Source organism: Crinia signifera, chromosome 3 (genome assembly GCF_055691185.1).
Source record: "Crinia signifera chromosome 3, ASM5569118v1, whole genome shotgun sequence".
Taxonomy (NCBI): domain Eukaryota; kingdom Metazoa; phylum Chordata; class Amphibia; order Anura; family Myobatrachidae; genus Crinia; species Crinia signifera.
In genome coordinates, this window is record NC_139219.1 from 58,646,734 (window position 1) to 58,666,531 (window position 19,798).

Sequence of the window (19,798 nt, forward strand, 5' to 3'; positions counted from 1 at the left end):
TCTTAAGGGCGCCAAGCCCCGCCCACATCCGCTTTGGGGCCAGCAACAGTAGCCAGGGCAACCCTGGGCATGGCAGGTTGCTTAAGGGCGCCAGGCCCCGCCCACTTCCGCTTTGGGGGCCAGCAACAGTTGCCAGGGCAACCCTGGGCATGGCTGGGGGCTTAAGGGCGCCAGTACCCGCCCACTTCCGCTTTGGGGGCCAGCAACAGTTGCCAGGGCAACCCTGGGCATGACTGGGGGCTTAAGGGCGCCAGGACCCGCCCAATTCCGCTTTGGGGGCCAGCAACAGTTGCCAGGGCAACCCTGGGCATGGCAGGGGGCTTAAGTGCGCCAGTACCCGCCCACTTCCGCTTTGGGGGCCAGCAACAGTTGCCAGGGCAAGCCTGGGCATGGCACAGGGCTTAAGGGCGCCAGGACCCGCCCACTTCCGCTTTGGGGGCCAGCAACAGTTGCCAGGGCAACCCTGGGCATGGCTGGGGGCTTAAGGGCGCCAGGCCCCGCCCACATCCGCTTTGGGGGCCAGCAACAGTTGCCAGGGCAACCCTGGGCATGGCAGGTTGCTTATGGGCGCCAGGCCCCGCCCACTTCCGCTTTGGGGGCCAGCAACAGTTGCCAGGGCAACCCTGGGCATGGCTGGGGGCTTAAGGGCGCCAGGACCCGCCCACTTCCGCTTTGGGGGCCAGCAACAGTTGCCAGGGCAAGCCTGGGCATGGCAGGGGGCTTAAGGGCGCCATGACCCGCCCACATCCGCTTTGGGGGCCAGCAACAGTTGCCAGGGCAACCCTGGGCATGGCAGGTTGCTTAAGGGCGCCAGGCCCCGCCCACTTCCGCTTTGGGGGCCAGCAACAGTTGCCAGGGCAACCCTGGGCATGGCTGGGGGCTTAAGGGCGCCAGGACCCGCCCACTTCCGCTTTGGGGGCCAGCAACAGTTGCCAGGGCAACCCTGGGCATGGCTGGGGGCTGGAGGGTGCCAGGGCCCGCCCACATCTGCTTTGGGGCCCAGCAACAGTTGCCAGGGCAACCCTGGGCATGGCAGGGGGCTTAAGGGCGCCAAGCCCCGCCCACATCCGCTTTGGGGCCAGCAACAGTTGCCAGGGCAACCCTGGGCATGGCAGGTTGCTTAAGGGCGCCAGGCCCCGCCCACTTCCGCTTTGGGGGCCAGCAACAGTTGCCAGGGCAACCCTGGGCATGGCTGGGGGCTTAAGGGCGCCAGGACCCGCCCACTTCCGCTTTGGGGGCCAGCAACAGTTGCCAGGGCAACCCTGGGCATGGCAGGGGGCTTAAGTGCGCCAGGACCCGCCCACTTCCGCTTTTTGGGCCAGCAACAGTTGCCAGGGCAACCCTGGGCATGGCTGGGGGCTTAAGGGCGCCAGGACCCGCCCACTTCCGCTTTGGGGGCAAGCAACAGTTGCCAGGGCAAGCCTGGGCATGGCTGGGGGCTTAAGGGCGCCAGGACCCGCCCACTTCCGCTTTGGGGGCCAGCAACAGTTGCCAGGGCAAGCCTGGGCATGGCAGGGGGCTTAAGGGTGCCATGACCCGCCCACTTCCGCTTTGGGGGCCAGCAACAGTTGCCAGGGCAACCCTGGGCATGGCAGGTTGCTTAAGGGCGCCAGGCCCCGCCCACTTCCGCTTTGGGGGCCAGCAACAGTTGCCAGGGTAACCCTGGGCATGGCTGGGGGCTTAAGGGCGCCAGGACCCGCCCACTTCCGCTTTGGGGCCAGCAACAGTTGCCAGGGCAACCCTGGGCATGGCTGGGGGCTTTAGGGCGCCAGGACCCACCGACTTCCGCTTTGGGGGCCAGCAACAGTTGCCAGGGCAACCCTGGGCATGGCTGGGGGCTGGAGGGTGCCAGGGCCCGCCCACATCCGCTTTGGGGCCCAGCAACAGTTGCCAGGGCAACCCTGGGCATGGAAGGGGGCTTAAGGGCGCCAAGCCCCGCCCACATCCGCTTTGGGGCCAGCAACAGTTGCCAGGGCAACCCTGGGCATGGCAGGTTGCTTAAGGGCGCCAGGCCCCGCCCACTTCCGCTTTGGGGGCCAGCAACAGTTGCCAGGGCAACCCTGGGCATGGCTGGGGGCTTAAGGGCGCCAGGACCCGCCCACTTCCGCTTTGGGGGCCAGCAACAGTTGCCAGGGCAACCCTGGGCATGGCAGGGGGCTTAAGTGCGCCAGGACCCGCCCACTTCCGCTTTTGGGGCCAGCAACAGTTGCCAGGGCAACCCTGGGCATGGCTGGGGGCTTAAGGGCGCCAGGACCCGCCCACTTCCGCTTTGGGGTCCAGCAACAGTTGCCAGGGCAAGCCTGGGCATGGCTGGGGGCTTAAGGGCGCCAGGACCCGCCCACTTCCGCTTTGGGGGCCATCAACAGTTGCCAGGGCAAGCCTGGGCATGGCTGGGGGCTTTAGGGCGCCAGGACCCGCCCACTTCCGCTTTGGGGGCCAGCAACAGTTGCCAGGGCAAGCCTGGGCATGGCATGGGGCTTATGGGTGCAATGAGCCGCCCACTTCCGCTTTTGGGGCCAGCAACAGTTGCCAGGGCAACCCTGGGCATGGCAGGTTGCTTAAGGGCGCCAGGCCCCGCCCACTTCCGCTTTGGGGCCAGCAACAGTTGCCAGGGAAACCCTGGGCATGGCTGGGGGCTTAAGGGCGCCAGGACCCGCCCACTTCCGCTTTGGGGGCCAGCAACAGTTGCCAGGGCAACCCTGGGCATGGCAGGTTGCTTAAGGGCGCCAGGCCCCGCCCACTTCCGCTTTGGGGGCCAGCAACAGTTGCCAGGGAAACCCTGGGCATGGCTGGGGGCTTAAGGGCGCCAGGACCCGCCCACTTCCGCTTTGGGGGCCAGCAACAGTTGCCAGGGCAAGCCTGGGCATGGCAGGTTGCTTAAGGGCGCCAGGCCCCGCCCACTTCCGCTTTGGGGGCCAGCAACAGTTGCCAGGGCAACCCTGGGCATGGCTGGGGCTTAAGGGCGCCAGGACCCGCCCACTTCCGCTTTGGGGGCCAGCAACAGTTGCCAGGGCAACCCTGGGCATGGCTGGGGGCTTAAGGGCGCCAGGACCCGCCCACTTCCGCTTTGGGGGCCAGCAACAGTTGCCAGGGCAAGCCTGGGCATGGCACGGGGCTTAAGGGCGCCAGGACCCGCCCACTTCCGCTTTGGGGGCCGGCAACAGTTGCCAGGGCAACCCTGGGCATGGCTGGGGGCTTAAGGGCGCCAGGCCCCGCCCACTTCCGCTTTGTGGGCCAGCAACAGTTGCCAGGGCAACCCTGGGCATGGCAGGTTGCTTATGGGCGCCAGGCCCCGCCCACTTCCGCTTTGGGGGCCAGCAACAGTTGCCAGGGCAACCCTGGGCATGGCTGGGGCTTAAGGGCGCCAGGACCCGCCCACTTCCGCTTTGGGGGCCAGCAACAGTTGCCAGGGCAAGCCTGGGCATGGCAGGGGGCTTAAGGGCGCCATGACCCGCCCACTTCCGCTTTGGGGGCCAGCAACAGTTGCCAGGGCAACCCTGGGCATGGCAGGTTGCTTATGGGCGCCAGGCCCCGCCCACTTCCGCTTTGGGGGCCAGCAACAGTTGCCAGGGTAACCCTGGGCATGGCTGGGGGCTGGAGGGTGCCAGGGCCCGCCCACATCCGCTTTGGGGCCCAGCAACAGTTGCCAGGGCAACCCTGGGCATGGCAGGTTGCTTAAGGGCGCCAGGCCCCGCCCACTTCCGCTTTGGGGGCCAGCAACAGTTGCCAGGGCAACCCTGGGCATGGCAGGTTGCTTAAGGGCGCCAGGCCCCGCCCACTTCCGCTTTGGGGGCCAGCAACAGTTGCCAGGGCAACCCTGGGCATGGCTGGGGGTTTAAGGGCGCCAGGACCCGCCCACTTCCGCTTTGGGGGCCAGCAACAGTTGCCAGGGCAACCCTGGGCATGGCTGGGGGCTTAAGGGCGCCAGGACCCGCCCACTTCCGCTTTGGGGGCCAGCAACAGTTGCCAGGGCAACCCTGGGCATGGCAGGGGGCTTAAGTGCGCCAGGACCCGCCCACTTCCGCTTTGGGGGACAGCAACAGTTGCCAGGGCAACCCTGGGCATGGCTGGGGGCTTAAGGGCGCCAGGCCCCGCCCACTTCCGCTTTGGGGGCCAGCAACAGTTGCCAGGGCAACCCTGGGCATGGCTGGGGGCTTAAGGGCGCCAGGACCCGCCCACTTCCGCTTTGGGGGCCAGCAACAGTTGCCAGGGCAACCCTGGGCATGGCTGGGGGCTTAAGGGCGCCAGGACCCGCCCACTTCCGCTTTGGGGGCCAGCAACAGTTGCCAGGGCAACCCTGGGCATGGCTGGGGGCTTAAGGGCGCCAGGCCCCGCCCACTTCCGCTTTGTGGGCCAGCAACAGTTGCCAGGGCAACCCTGGGCATGGCAGGTTGCTTATGGGCGCCAGGCCCCGCCCACTTCCGCTTTGGGGGCCAGCAACAGTTGCCAGGGCAACCCTGGGCATGGCTGGGGCTTAAGGGCGCCAGGACCCGCCCACTTCCGCTTTGGGGGCCAGCAACAGTTGCCAGGGCAAGCCTGGGCATGGCAGGGGGCTTAAGGGCGCCATGACCCGCCCACTTCCGCTTTGGGGGCCAGCAACAGTTGCCAGGGCAACCCTGGGCATGGCAGGTTGCTTATGGGCGCCAGGCCCCGCCCACTTCCGCTTTGGGGGCCAGCAACAGTTGCCAGGGTAACCCTGGGCATGGCTGGGGGCTGGAGGGTGCCAGGGCCCGCCCACATCCGCTTTGGGGCCCAGCAACAGTTGCCAGGGCAACCCTGGGCATGGCAGGTTGCTTAAGGGCGCCAGGCCCCGCCCACTTCCGCTTTGGGGGCCAGCAACAGTTGCCAGGGCAACCCTGGGCATGGCAGGTTGCTTAAGGGCGCCAGGCCCCGCCCACTTCCGCTTTGGGGGCCAGCAACAGTTGCCAGGGCAACCCTGGGCATGGCTGGGGGTTTAAGGGCGCCAGGACCCGCCCACTTCCGCTTTGGGGGCCAGCAACAGTTGCCAGGGCAACCCTGGGCATGGCTGGGGGCTTAAGGGCGCCAGGACCCGCCCACTTCCGCTTTGGGGGCCAGCAACAGTTGCCAGGGCAACCCTGGGCATGGCAGGGGGCTTAAGTGCGCCAGGACCCGCCCACTTCCGCTTTGGGGGACAGCAACAGTTGCCAGGGCAACCCTGGGCATGGCTGGGGGCTTAAGGGCGCCAGGCCCCGCCCACTTCCGCTTTGGGGGCCAGCAACAGTTGCCAGGGCAACCCTGGGCATGGCTGGGGGCTTAAGGGCGCCAGGACCCGCCCACTTCCGCTTTGGGGGCCAGCAACAGTTGCCAGGGCAACCCTGGGCATGGCTGGGGGCTTAAGGGCGCCAGGACCCGCCCACTTCCGCTTTGGGGGCCAGCAACAGTTGCCAGGGCAACCCTGGGCATGGCAGGGGGCTTAAGTGCGCCAGTACCCGCCCACTTCCGCTTTGGGGGCCAGCAACAGTTGCCAGGGCAACCCTGGGCATGGCTGGGGGCTTAAGGGCGCCAGGACCCGCCCACATCCGCTTTGGGGCCAGCAACAGTTGCCAGGGCAACCCTGGGCATGGCAGGTTGCTTAAGGGCGCCAGGACCCGCCCACTTCCGCTTTGGGGGCCAGAAACAGTTGCCAGGGCAACCCTGGGCATGGCTGGGGGCTTAAGGGCGCCAGGACCCGCCCACTTCCGCTTTGGGGGCCAGCAACAGTTGCCAGGGCAACCCTGGGCATGGCAGGGGGCTTAAGTGCGCCAGTACCCGCCCACTTCCGCTTTGGGGGCCAGCAACAGTTGCCAGGGCAGGCCTGGGCATGGCACGGGGCTTAAGGGCGCCAGGACCCGCCCACTTCCGCTTTGGGGGCCAGCAACAGTTGCCAGGGCAAACCGGGGCATGGCTGGGGGCTTAAGGGCGCCAGGACCCGCCCACTTCCGCTTTGGGGGCCAGCAACAGTTGCCAGGGCAACCTTGGGCATGGCAGGTTGCTTATGGGCGCCAGGCCCCGCCCACTTCCGCTTTGGGGGCCAGCAACAGTTGCCAGGGCAACCCTGGGCATGGCTGGGGGCTTAAGGGCGCCAGGACCCGCCCACTTCCGCTTTGGGGGCCAGCAACAGTTGCCAGGGCAAGCCTGGGCATGGAAGGGGGCTTAAGGGTGCCATGACCCGCCCACATCCGCTTTGGGGGCCAGCAACAGTTGCCAGGGCAACCCTGGGCATGGCAGGTTGCTTAAGGGCGCCAGGCCCCGCCCACATCCGCTTTGGGGGCCAGCAACAGTTGCCAGGGCAACCCTGGGCATGGCTGGGGGCTTAAGGGCGCCAGGACCCGCCCACTTCCGCTTTGGGGGCCAGCAACAGTTGCCAGGGCAACCCTGGGCACGGCTGGGGGCTGGAGGGTGCCAGGACCCGCCCACTTCCGCTTTGGGGGCCAGCAACAGTTGCCAGGGCAACCCTGGGCATGGCAGGTTGCTTAAGGGCGCCAGGCCCCGCCTACTTCCGCTTTGGGGGCCAGCAACAGTTGCCAGGGCAACCCTGGGCATGGCAGGTTGCTTAAGGGCGCCAGGCCCCGCCTACTTCCGCTTTGGGGGCCAGCAACAGTTGCCAGGGCAACCCTGGGCATGGCTGGGGGCTTAAGGGCGCCAGGACCCGCCCACTTCCGCTTTGGGGGCCAGCAACAGTTGCCAGGGCAACCCTGGGCACGGCTGGGGGCTGGAGGGTGCCAGGACCCGCCCACTTCCGCTTTGGGGGCCAGCAACAGTTGCCAGGGCAACCCTGGGCATGGCAGGTTGCTTAAGGGCGCCAGGCCCCGCCTACTTCCGCTTTGGGGGCCAGCAACAGTTGCCAGGGCAACCCTGGGCATGGCTGGGGGCTTAAGGGCGCCAGGACCCGCCCACTTCCGCTTTGGGGGCCAGCAACAGTTGCCAGGGCAACCCTGGGCATGGCTGGGGGCTTAAGGGCGCCAGGACCCGCCCACTTCCGCTTTGGGGGCCAGCAACAGTTGCCAGGGCAACCCTGGGCATGGCTGGGGGCTTAAGGGCGCCAGGACCCGCCCACTTCCGCTTTGGGGGCCAGCAACAGTTGCCAGGGCAACCCTGGGCATGGCAGGGGGCTTAAGTGCGCCAGGACCCGCCCACTTCCGCATTTGGGGCCAGCAACAGTTGCCAGGGCAACCCTGGGCATGGCTGGGGGCTTAAGGGCGCCAGGACCCGCCCACTTCCGCTTTGGGGGCCAGCAACAGTTGCCAGGGCAAGCCTGGGCATGGCTGGGGGCTTAAGGGCGCCAGGACCCGCCCACTTCCGCTTTGGGGGCCAGCAACAGTTGCCAGGGCAAGCCTGGGCATGGCTGGGGGCTTTAGGGCGCCAGGACCCGCCCACTTCCGCTTTGGGGGCCAGCAACAGTTGCCAGGGCAAGCCTGGGCATGGCAGGGGGCTTAAGGGTGCCATGACCCGCCCACTTCCGCTTTGGGGGCCAGCAACAGTTGCCAGGGCAACCCTGGGCATGGCAGGTTGCTTAAGGGCGCCAGGCCCCGCCCACTTCCGCTTTGGGGGCCAGCAACAGTTGCCAGGGAAACCCTGGGCATTGCTGGGGGCTTAAGGGCGCCAGGCCCCGCCCACTTCCGCTTTGGGGGCCAGCAACAGTTGCCAGGGCAACCCTGGGCATGGCTGGGGGCTTAAGGGTGCCAGGACCCGCCCACTTCCGCTTTGGGGGCCAGCAACAGTTGCCAGGGCAACCCTGGGCATGGCAGGGGGCTTAAGTGCGCCAGGACCCGCCCACTTCCGCTTTGGGGGACAGCAACAGTTGCCAGGGCAACCCTGGGCATGGCTGGGGGCTTAAGGGCGCCAGGCCCCGCCCACTTCCGCTTTGGGGGCCAGCAACAGTTGCCAGGGCAACCCTGGGCATGGCTGGGGGCTTAAGGGCGCCAGGACCCGCCCACTTCCGCTTTGGGGGCCAGCAACAGTTGCCAGGGCAACCCTGGGCATGGCTGGGGGCTTAAGGGCGCCAGGACCCGCCCACTTCCGCTTTGGGGGCCAGCAACAGTTGCCAGGGCAACCCTGGGCATGGCAGGGGGCTTAAGTGCGCCAGTACCCGCCCACTTCTGCTTTGGGGGCCAGCAACAGTTGCCAGGGCAACCCTGGGCATGGCAGGTTGCTTAAGGGCGCCAGGCCCCGCCCACTTCCGCTTTGGGGGCCAGCAACAGTTGCCAGGGCAACCCTGGGCACGGCTGGGGGCTGGAGGGTGCCAGGGCCCGCCCACATCCGCTTTGGGGCCCAGCAACAGTTGCCAGGGCAACCCTGGGCATGGCAGGGGGCTTAAGGGCGCCAAGCCCCGCCCACATCCGCTTTGGGGCCAGCAACAGTTGCCAGGGCTACCCTGGGCATGGCAGGTTGCTTAAGGGCGCCAGGCCCCGCCCACTTCCGCTTTGGGGGCCAGCAACAGTTGCCAGGGCAACCCTGGGCATGGCAGGTCGCTTAAGGGCGCCAGGCCCCGCCCTCTTCCGCTTTGGGGGCCAGCAACAGTTGCCAGGGCAACCTTGGGCATGGCTAGGGGCTTAAGGGCGCCAGGACCCGCCCACTTCCGCTTTGGGGCCAGCAACAGTTGCCAGGGCAACCCTGGGCATGGCTGGGGGCTTAAGGGCGCCAGGACCCGCCCACTTCCGCTTTGGGGGCCAGCAACAGTTGCCAGGGCAACCCTGGGCATGGCAGGGGGCTTAAGTGCGCCAGGACCTGCCCACTTCTGCTTTGGGGGACAGCAACAGTTGCCAGGGCAACCCTGGGCATGGCTGGGGGCTTAAGGGCGCCAGGACCCGCCCACATCCGCTTTGGGGCCAGCAACAGTTGCCAGGGCAACCCTGGGCATGGCAGGTTGCTTAAGGGCGCCAGGCCCCGCCCACTTCCGCTTTGGGGGCCAGCAACAGTTGCCAGGGCAACCCTGGGCATGGCTGGGGGCTTAAGGGCGCCAGGACCCGCCCACTTCCGCTTTGGGGGCCAGCAACAGTTGCCAGGGCAACCCTGGGCATGGCTGGGGGCTTAAGGGCGCCAGGACCCGCCCACTTCCGCTTTGGGGGCCAGCAACAGTTGCCAGGGCAACCCTGGGCATGGCTGGGGGCTTAAGTGCGCCAGGACCTGCCCACTTCCGCTTTGGGGGCCAGCAACAGTTGCCAGGGCAACCCTGGGCATGGCTGGGGGCTTAAGGGCGCCAGGACCCGCCCACTTCCGCTTTGGGGGCCAGCAACAGTTGCCAGGGCAAGCCTGGGCATGGCTGGGGGCTTAAGGGCGCCAGGACCCGCCCACTTCCGCTTTGGGGGCCAGCAACAGTTGCCAGGGCAAGCCTGGGCATGGCTGGGGGCTTAAGGGCGCCATGACCTGCCCACTTCCGCTTTGGGGGCCAGCAACAGTTGCCAGGGCAAGCCTGGGCATGGCTGGGGGCTTAAGGGCGCCAGGACCCGCCCACTTCCGCTTTGGGGGCCAGCAACAGTTGCCAGGGCAAGCCTGGGCATGGCAGGGGGCTTAAGGGCGCCATGATCCGCCCACTTCCGCTTTGGGGGCCAGCAACAGTTGCCAGGGCAAGCCTGGGCATGGCTGGGGGCTTAAGGGCGCCAGGACCCGCCCACTTCCGCTTTGGGGGCCAGCAACAGTTGCCAGGGCAAGCCTGGGCATGGCAGGTTGCTTAAGGGCGCCAGGCCCCGCCCACTTCCGCTTTGGGGGCCAGCAACAGTTGCCAGGGCAACCCTGGGCATGGCTGGGGGCTTAAGGGCGCCAGGACCCGCCCAGTTCCGCTTTGGGGGCCAGCAACAGTTGCCAGGGCAACCCTGGGCATGGCTGGGGGCTTAAGGGCGCCAGGACCCGCCCACTTCCGCTTTGGGGGCCAGCAACAGTTCCCAGGGCAACCCTGGGCATGGCAGGGGGCTTAAGGGCGCCAGGACCCGCCCACTTCCGCTTTGGGGGCCAGCAACAGTTGCCAGGGCAAGCCTGGGCATGGCACGGGGCTTAAGGGCGCCAGGACCCGCCCACTTCCGCTTTGGGGGCCAGCAACAGTTGCCAGGGCAACCCTGGGCATGGCTGGGGGCTTAAGGGCGCCAGGCCCCGCCCACTTCCGCTTTGGGGGCCAGCAACAGTTGCCAGGGCAACCCTGGGCATGGCAGGTTGCTTATGGGCGCCAGGCCCCGCCCACTTCCGCTTTGGGGGCCAGCAACAGTTGCCAGGGCAACCCTGGGCATGGCTGGGGGCTTAAGGGCGCCAGGACCCGCCCACTTCTGCTTTGGGGGCCAGCAACAGTTGCCAGGGCAAGCCTGGGCATGGCAGGGGGCTTAAGGGCGCCATGACCCGCCCACTTCCGCTTTGGGGGCCAGCAACAGTTGCCAGGGCAACCCTGGGCATGGCAGGTTGCTTAAGGGCGCCAGGCCCCGCCCACTTCCGCTTTGGGGGCCAGCAACAGTTGCCAGGGCAACCCTGGGCATGGCTGGGGGCTTAAGGGCGCCAGGACCCGCCCACTTCCGCTTTGGGGGCCAGCAACAGTTGCCAGGGCAAGCCTGGGCATGGAAGGGGGCTTAAGGGTGCCATGACGCGCCCACATCCGCTTTGGGGGCCAGCAACAGTTGCCATGGCAACCCTGGGCATGGCAGGTTGCTTAAGGGCGCCAGGCCCCGCCCACTTCCGCTTTGGGGGCCAGCAACAGTTGCCAGGGCAACCCTGGGCATGGCTGGGGGCTTAAGGGCGCCAGGACCCGCCGACTTCCGCTTTGGGGGCCAGCAACAGTTGCCAGGGCAACCCTGGGCACGGCTGGGGGCTGGAGGGTGCCAGGGCTTGCCCACATCCGCTTTGGGGCCCAGCAACAGTTGCCAGGGCAACCCTGGGCATGGCAGGGGGCTTAAGGGCGCCAAGCCCCGCCCACATCCGCTTTGGGGCCAGCAACAGTTGCCAGGGCAACCCTGGGCATGGCAGGTTGCTTAAGGGCGCCAGGCCCCGCCCACTTCCGCTTTGGGGGCCAGCAACAGTTGCCAGGGCAACCCTGGGCATGGCAGGTTGCTTAAGGGCGCCAGGCCCCGCCCACTTCCGCTTTGGGGGCCAGCAACAGTTGCCAGGGCAACCCTGGGCATGGCTGGGGGCTTAAGGGCGCCAGGACCCGCCCACTTCCGCTTTGGGGGCCAGCAACAGTTGCCAGGGCAACCCTGGGCATGGCTGGGGGCTTAAGGGCGCCAGGACCCGCCCACTTCCGCTTTGGGGGCCAGCAACAGTTGCCAGGGCAACCCTGGGCATGGCTGGGGGCTTAAGGGCGCCAGGACCCGCCCACTTCCGCTTTGGGGGCCAGCAACAGTTGCCAGGGCAACCCTGGGCATGGCAGGGGGCTTAAGTGCGCCAGGACCCGCCCACTTCCGCTTTTGGGGCCAGCAACAGTTGCCAGGGCAACCCTGGGCATGGCTGGGGGCTTAAGGGCGCCAGGACCCGCCCACTTCCGCTTTGGGGGCCAGCAACAGTTGCCAGGGCAAGCCTGGGCATGGCTGGGGGCTTAAGGGCGCCAGGACCCGCCCACTTCCGCTTTGGGGGCCAGCAACAGTTGCCAGGGCAAGCCTGGGCATGGCTGGGGGCTTTAGGGCGCCAGGACCCGCCCACTTCCGCTTTGGGGGCCAGCAACAGTTGCCAGGGCAAGCCTGGGCATGGCAGGGGGCTTAAGGGTGCCATGACCCGCCCACTTCCGCTTTGGGGGCCAGCAACAGTTGCCAGGGCAACCCTGGGCATGGCAGGTTGCTTAAGGGCGCCAGGCCCCGCCCACTTCCGCTTTGGGGGCCAGCAACAGTTGCCAGGGAAACCCTGGGCATGGCTGGGGGCTTAAGGGCGCCAGGCCCCGCCCACTTCCGCTTTGGGGGCCAGCAACAGTTGCCAGGGCAACCCTGGGCATGGCAGGTTGCTTAAGGGCGCCAGGCCCCGCCCACTTCCGCTTTGGGGGCCAGCAACAGTTGCCAGGGCAACCCTGGGCATGGCTGGGGGCTTAAGGGCGCCAGGACCCGCCCACTTCCGCTTTGGGGGCCAGCAACAGTTGCCAGGGCAACCCTGGGCATGGCTGGGGGCTTAAGGGCGCCAGGACCCGCCCACTTCCGCTTTGGGGGCCAGCAACAGTTGCCAGGGCAACCCTGGGCATGGCAGGGGGCTTAAGTGCGCCAGTACCCGCCCACTTCCGCTTTGGGGGCCAGCAACAGTTGCCAGGGCAACCCTGGGCATGGCTGGGGGCTTAAGGGCGCCAGGACCCGCCCACATCCGCTTTGGGGCCAGCAACAGTTGCCAGGGCAACCCTGGGCATGGCAGGTTGCTTAAGGGCGCCAGGCCCCGCCCACTTCCGCTTTGGGGGCCAGCAACAGTTGCCAGGGCAACCCTGGGCATGGCTGGGGGCTTAAGGGCGCCAGGACCCGCCCACTTCCGCTTTGGGGGCCAGAAACAGTTGCCAGGGCAACCCTGGGCATGGCTGGGGGCTTAAGGGCGCCAGGACCCGCCCACTTCCGCTTTGGGGGCCAGCAACAGTTGCCAGGGCAACCCTGGGCATGGCAGGGGGCTTAAGTGCGCCAGTACCCGCCCACTTCCGCTTTGGGGGCCAGCAACAGTTGCCAGGGCAACCCTGGGCATGGCTGGGGGCTTAAGGGCGCCAGGCCCCGCCCACTTCCGCTTTGGGGGACAGCAACATTTGCAAGGGCAACCCTGGGCATGGCAGGTTGCTTATGGGCGCCAGGCCCCGCCCACTTCCGCTTTGGGGGCCAGCAACAGTTGCCAGGGCAACCCTGGGCATGGCTGGGGGCTTAAGGGCGCCAGGACCCGCCCACTTCCACTTTGGGGGCCAGCAACAGTTGCCAGGGCAAGCCTGGGCATGGCAGGGGGCTTAAGGGTGCCATGACCCGCCCACATCCGCTTTGGGGGCCAGCAACAGTTGCCAGGGCAACCCTGGGCATGGCAGGTTGCTTAAGGGCGCCAGGCCCCTCCCACTTCCGCTTTGGGGGCCAGCAACAGTTGCCAGGGCAACCCTGGGCATGGCTGGGGGCTTAAGGGCGCCAGGACCCGCCGACTTCCGCTTTGGGGGCCAGCAACAGTTGCCAGGGCAACCCTGGGCACGGCTGGGGGCTGGAGGGTGCCAGGGCCCGCCCACATCCGCTTTGGGGCCCAGCAACAGTTGCCAGGGCAACCCTGGGCATGGCAGGGGGCTTAAGGGCGCCAAGCCCCGCCCACATCCGCTTTGGGGCCAGCAACAGTTGCCAGGGCAACCCTGGGCATGGCAGGTTGCTTAAGGGCGCCAGGCCCCGCCCACTTCCGCTTTGGGGGCCAGCAACAGTTGCCAGGGCAACCCTGGGCATGGCAGGTTGCTTAAGGGCGCCAGGCCCCGCCCACTTCCGCTTTGGGGGCCAGCAACAGTTGCCAGGGCAACCTTGGGCATGGCTAGGGGCTTAAGGGCGCCAGGACCCGCCCACTTCCGCTTTGGGGCCAGCAACAGTTGCCAGGGCAACCCTGGGCATGGCTGGGGGCTTAAGGGCGCCAGGACCCGCCCACTTCCGCTTTGGGGGCCAGCAACAGTTGCCAGGGCAACCCTGGGCATGGCAGGGGGCTTAAGTGCGCCAGGACCTGCCCACTTCTGCTTTGGGGGACAGCAACAGTTGCCAGGGCAACCCTGGGCATGGCTGGGGGCTTAAGGGCGCCAGGACCCGCCCACATCCGCTTTGGGGCCAGCAACAGTTGCCAGGGCAACCCTGGGCATGGCAGGTTGCTTAAGGGCGCCAGGCCCCGCCCACTTCCGCTTTGGGGGCCAGCAACAGTTGCCAGGGCAACCCTGGGCATGGCTGGGGGCTTAAGGGCGCCAGGACCCGCCCACTTCCGCTTTGGGGGCCAGCAACAGTTGCCAGGGCAACCCTGGGCATGGCTGGGGGCTTAAGGGCGCCAGGACCCGCCCACTTCCGCTTTGGGGGCCAGCAACAGTTGCCAGGGCAAGCCTGGGCATGGCTGGGGGCTTAAGGGCGCCAGGACCCGCCCACTTCCGCTTTGGGGGCCAGCAACAGTTGCCAGGGCAAGCCTGGGCATGGCTGGGGGCTTAAGGGCGCCATGACCTGCCCACTTCCGCTTTGGGGGCCAGCAACAGTTGCCAGGGCAAGCCTGGGCATGGCTGGGGGCTTAAGGGCGCCAGGACCCGCCCACTTCCGCTTTGGGGGCCAGCAACAGTTGCCAGGGCAAGCCTGGGCATGGCAGGGGGCTTTAGGGCGCCATGACCCGCCCACTTCCGCTTTGGGGGCCAGCAACAGTTGCCAGGGCAACCCTGGGCATGGCTGGGGGCTTAAGGGCGCCAGGACCCGCCCACATCCGCTTTGGGGCCAGCAACAGTTGCCAGGGCAACCCTGGGCATGGCAGGTTGCTTAAGGGCGCCAGGCCCCGCCCACTTCCGCTTTGGGGGCCAGCAACAGTTGCCAGGGCAACCCTGGGCATGGCTGGGGGCTTAAGGGCGCCAGGACCCGCCCAGTTCCGCTTTGGGGGCCAGCAACAGTTGCCAGGGCAACCCTGGGCATGGCTGGGGGCTTAAGGGCGCCAGGACCCGCCCACTTCCGCTTTGGGGGCCAGCAACAGTTGCCAGGGCAACCCTGGGCATGGCAGGGGGCTTAAGGGCGCCAGGACCCGCCCACTTCCGCTTTGGGGGCCAGCAACAGTTGCCAGGGCAAGCCTGGGCATGGCACGGGGCTTAAGGGCGCCAGGACCCGCCCACTTCCGCTTTGGGGGCCAGCAACAGTTGCCAGGGCAACCCTGGGCATGGCTGGGGGCTTAAGGGCGCCAGGCCCCGCCCACTTCCGCTTTGGGGGCCAGCAACAGTTGCCAGGGCAACCCTGGGCATGGCAGGTTGCTTATGGGCGCCAGGCCCCGCCCACTTCCGCTTTGGGGGCCAGCAACAGTTGCCAGGGCAACCCTGGGCATGGCTGGGGGCTTAAGGGCGCCAGGACCCGCCCACTTCTGCTTTGGGGGCCAGCAACAGTTGCCAGGGCAAGCCTGGGCATGGCAGGGGGCTTAAGGGCGCCATGACCCGCCCACTTCCGCTTTGGGGGCCAGCAACAGTTGCCAGGGCAACCCTGGGCATGGCAGGTTGCTTAAGGGCGCCAGGCCCCGCCCACTTCCGCTTTGGGGGCCAGCAACAGTTGCCAGGGCAACCCTGGGCATGGCTGGGGGCTTAAGGGCGCCAGGACCCGCCCACTTCCGCTTTGGGGGCCAGCAACAGTTGCCAGGGCAAGCCTGGGCATGGAAGGGGGCTTAAGGGTGCCATGACGCGCCCACATCCGCTTTGGGGGCCAGCAACAGTTGCCATGGCAACCCTGGGCATGGCAGGTTGCTTAAGGGCGCCAGGCCCCGCCCACTTCCGCTTTGGGGGCCAGCAACAGTTGCCAGGGCAACCCTGGGCATGGCTGGGGGCTTAAGGGCGCCAGGACCCGCCGACTTCCGCTTTGGGGGCCAGCAACAGTTGCCAGGGCAACCCTGGGCACGGCTGGGGGCTGGAGGGTGCCAGGGCCCGCCCACATCCGCTTTGGGGCCCAGCAACAGTTGCCAGGGCAACCCTGGGCATGGCAGGGGGCTTAAGGGCGCCAAGCCCCGCCCACATCCGCTTTGGGGCCAGCAACAGTTGCCAGGGCAACCCTGGGCATGGCAGGTTGCTTAAGGGCGCCAGGCCCCGCCCACTTCCGCTTTGGGGGCCAGCAACAGTTGCCAGGGCAACCCTGGGCATGGCAGGTTGCTTAGGGCGCCAGGCCCCGCCCACTTCCGCTTTGGGGGCCAGCAACAGTTGCCAGGGCAACCCTGGGCATGGCTGGGGGCTTAAGGGCGCCAGGACCCGCCCACTTCCGCTTTGGGGGCCAGCAACAGTTGCCAGGGCAACCCTGGGCATGGCTGGGGGCTTAAGGGCGCCAGGACCCGCCCACTTCCGCTTTGGGGGCCAGCAACAGTTGCCAGGGCAACCCTGGGCATGGCTGGGGGCTTAAGGGCGCCAGGACCCGCCCACTTCCGCTTTGGGGGCCAGCAACAGTTGCCAGGGCAAGCCTGGGCATGGCTGGGGGCTTAAGGGCGCCAGGACCCGCCCACTTCCGCTTTGGGGGCCAGCAACAGTTGCCAGGGCAAGCCTGGGCATGGCTGGGGGCTTTAGGGCGCCAGGACCCGCCCACTTCCGCTTTGGGGGCCAGCAACAGTTGCCAGGGCAAGCCTGGGCATGGCAGGGGGCTTAAGGGTGCCATGACCCGCCCACTTCCGCTTTGGGGGCCAGCAACAGTTGCCAGGGCAACCCTGGGCATGGCAGGTTGCTTAAGGGCGCCAGGCCCCGCCCACTTCCGCTTTGGGGGCCAGCAACAGTTGCCAGGGAAACCCTGGGCATGGCTGGGGGATTAAGGGCGCCAGGACCCGCCCACATCCGCTTTGGGGCCAGCAACAGTTGCCAGGGCAACCCTGGGCATGGCAGGTTGCTTAAGGGCGCCAGGCCCCGCCCACTTCCGCTTTGGGGGCCAGCAACAGTTGCCAGGGCAACCCTGGGCATGGCTGGGGGCTTAAGGGCGCCAGGACCCGCCCACTTCCGCTTTGGGGGCCAGCAACAGTTGCCAGGGCAACCCTGGGCATGGCTGGGGGCTTAAGGGCGCCAGGACCCGCCCACTTCCGCTTTGGGGGCCAGCAACAGTTGCCAGGGCAACCCTGGGCATGGCAGGGGGCTTAAGGGCGCCAGGACCCGCCCACTTCCGCTTTGGGGGCCAGCAACAGTTGCCAGGGCAAGCCTGGGCATGGCACGGGGCTTAAGGGCGCCAGGACCCGCCCACTTCCGCTTTGGGGGCCAGCAACAGTTGCCAGTGCAACCCTGGGCATGGCTGGGGGCTTAAGGGCGCCAGGCCCCGCCCACTTCCGCTTTGGGGGCCAGCAACAGTTGCCAGGGCAACCCTGGGCATGGCAGGTTGCTTATGGGCGCCAGGCCCCGCCCACTTCCGCTTTGGGGGCCAGCAACAGTTGCCAGGGCAACCCTGGGCATGGCTGGGGGCTTAAGGGCACCAGGACCCGCCCACTTCTGCTTTGGGGGCCAGCAACAGTTGCCAGGGCAAGCCTGGGCATGGCAGGGGGCATAAGGGCGCCATGACCCGCCCACTTCCGCTTTGGGGGCCAGCAACAGTTGCCAGGGCAACCCTGGGCATGGCAGGTTGCTTAAGGGCGCCAGGCCCCGCCCACTTCCGCTTTGGGGGCCAGCAACAGTTGCCAGGGCAACCCTGGGCATGGCTGGGGGCTTAAGGGCGCCAGGACCCGCCCACTTCCGCTTGGGGGGCCAGCAACAGTTGCCAGGGCAACCCTGGGCATGGCTGGGGGCTGGAGGGTGCCAGGGCCCGCCCACATCCGCTTTGGGGCCCAGCAACAGTTGCCAGGGCAACCCTGGGCATGGCAGGGGGCTTAAGGGCGCCAAGCCCCGCCCACATCCGCTTTTGGGCCAGCAACAGTTGCCATGGCAACCCTGGGCATGGCAGTTTGCTTAAGGGCACCAGGCCCCGCCCACTTCCGCTTTGGGGGCCAGCAACAGTTGCCAGGGCAACCCTGGGCATGGCTGGGGGCTTAAGGGGGGCAGGACCCGCCAATCTTCCGCATTGGGGGCCAGCAACAGTTGCCAGGGCAACCCTGGGCATGGCTGGGGGCTTAAGGGCGCCAGGACCCGCCCACTTCCGCTTTGGGGGCCATCAACAGTTGCCAGGGCAACCCTGGGCATGGCAGGGGGCTTAAGTGCGCCAGGACCTGCCCACTTCCGCTTTGGGGGACAGCAACAGTTGCCAGGGCAACCCTGGGCATTGGTTTGTATAACTAAGCGCAGGAAACCAAAAATTTGTCTCAGCTGCCGTCTTAGGAGGGATACTCAACCCTCCTCAAAGTCAAGAAAAAAGAAAAATATACAGATAGACGGCGCTAATTGACAAAATTAGAGTAATTTAGTCTTGATTTAAAATACAATATATATTTTTTATTTTTGCAATAACTAAAAAACAGGGCACCGGCCGGTGGGACCAAAAATCAATACATTAATTATACATAACACAAACAATTACAATAAAAATGGCACACTAATTCCGACAATCACAGAAAGAATAGTATCACTTGTTCACTGAGCAGACTAGCTGTAGATTTTAATTGCAGCAGAAAAAAGCTATAAAAGCTGTTAGCTTGGTTTTTGCATACATAGGGTTAATACTTCATCCTGTCCAGCAGGAATAAATGACAGTTGGTTGGTAGGCAAGCAAGCATAAGCAGAAATATCCGTTTTGGGGTTATTGGTTAGTAAATAACTTTGTTAGAGGCTCAGTCAAGCACACAGTTAGCATATAGTTTATGCAGAAGAAAATTGTAGGAGCTCCGTTATGCACAGACTTTTTTAGCATACATTTTATGCAGAAAGGTAAGGAGTGGAATACTTAGTCTCCTGCAGCTGCGGAATTGGTGGTGATTTGTAATCCACTTTTCAGGAGTAAATTTCCCCTGCCTCGAGCGTGTTCCCGGCTGCGCTGTGTTTTCAAATAACGCTAGCCTTATCTGGAAGTCTTTGCTCCGGCTTCCGGGTCTCTCCAGCTGCGGTGCTTCCTGTCACAGGCACTTGTGGATGACGCGTTTCCCCGCCTTACAATGTGTCAGCGGCTTCATCAGATGACGAGACTATGTCCCGTCTTTACTATTTAACAGGGTGTGCGTCGCCCCCCTGGGCGTTTCTATTTTGCTATACGCCAGTTTATCGGCTTCAATATATTGTTATGCACATGCGCACTGCCGAATTTGTCCAAGCCTCGGTCTCGAGTACGTTATTTGGAGCGCATTATGTGCTCTTCCCATGTCACGTGACCAAGCCTCAGCTTTATAATGCATTACGTGTGCCATAGAGCAAATAAAATCTCATTCGATTCATTTTTAAAGTTAAAAAACTAGATAAGAGTGTATATATATTCACACACATTTATTCTTTATAACATTTCCTATGATATCTATATATAACATCGTATCAGTATGTCACCACTACACATCCTATGGGTATTAACTAGGGAACCCATCATGTATAATAGCATATAATTATACCATATATGTATATAGTGTGAGCGGCTGCATAGATACCTAACCCAATTACATCTCATAGTGACCTTATGTCACTGTTGCATTTTTTAGTTAGTTACTGTTTATTTTTTCCTATTTCAATTTCAATTTGATTCATTGCAGCCGCTGACTCTACAGCATACATAGGTAAAAAACCTCTATAATAACAAGGTTTTTGTTTATATTTATATTAAGATAAGGGATCATTAGGGAAATTCTCAGAGAGGTGAATAAGGGACAAGGGAAAGAGGAAATACATATACACAAATATAGACAATGAGGGAAAGAAATATATATATTCGTACTGGGGTACATACAATTATACTTCAAGTACTACCTAATTAAATTGGTTTATAAAAGGAAGTTGGTGAGGCGATCAAATATATATGTCAGGCATTTTTTCGAAGCATATATGAGTATTCTCCATGGTTATACATCACCAAAAGTATCTAAATGGTCTGTATACAGGGACCCACATTCCCTAGGAACAGATGGGAAGAAAGGGTGGGTTTTAGGGGGGGGGAAGAAACGGGGGGAATCAGGGAATGAAGAGACGGGCGTCATTGAGGAAGGGGAAAAAGTACCGAAAGTGGTTTCACAAGAACATATAAGAGCATGAAAGGTGAGTATTAGCTTATTCAAGAGGGACTTTTCAAATAGCACAGTTGTTAAGCCTAAGTAAGTTGTCTAGTAGAGATTTGCA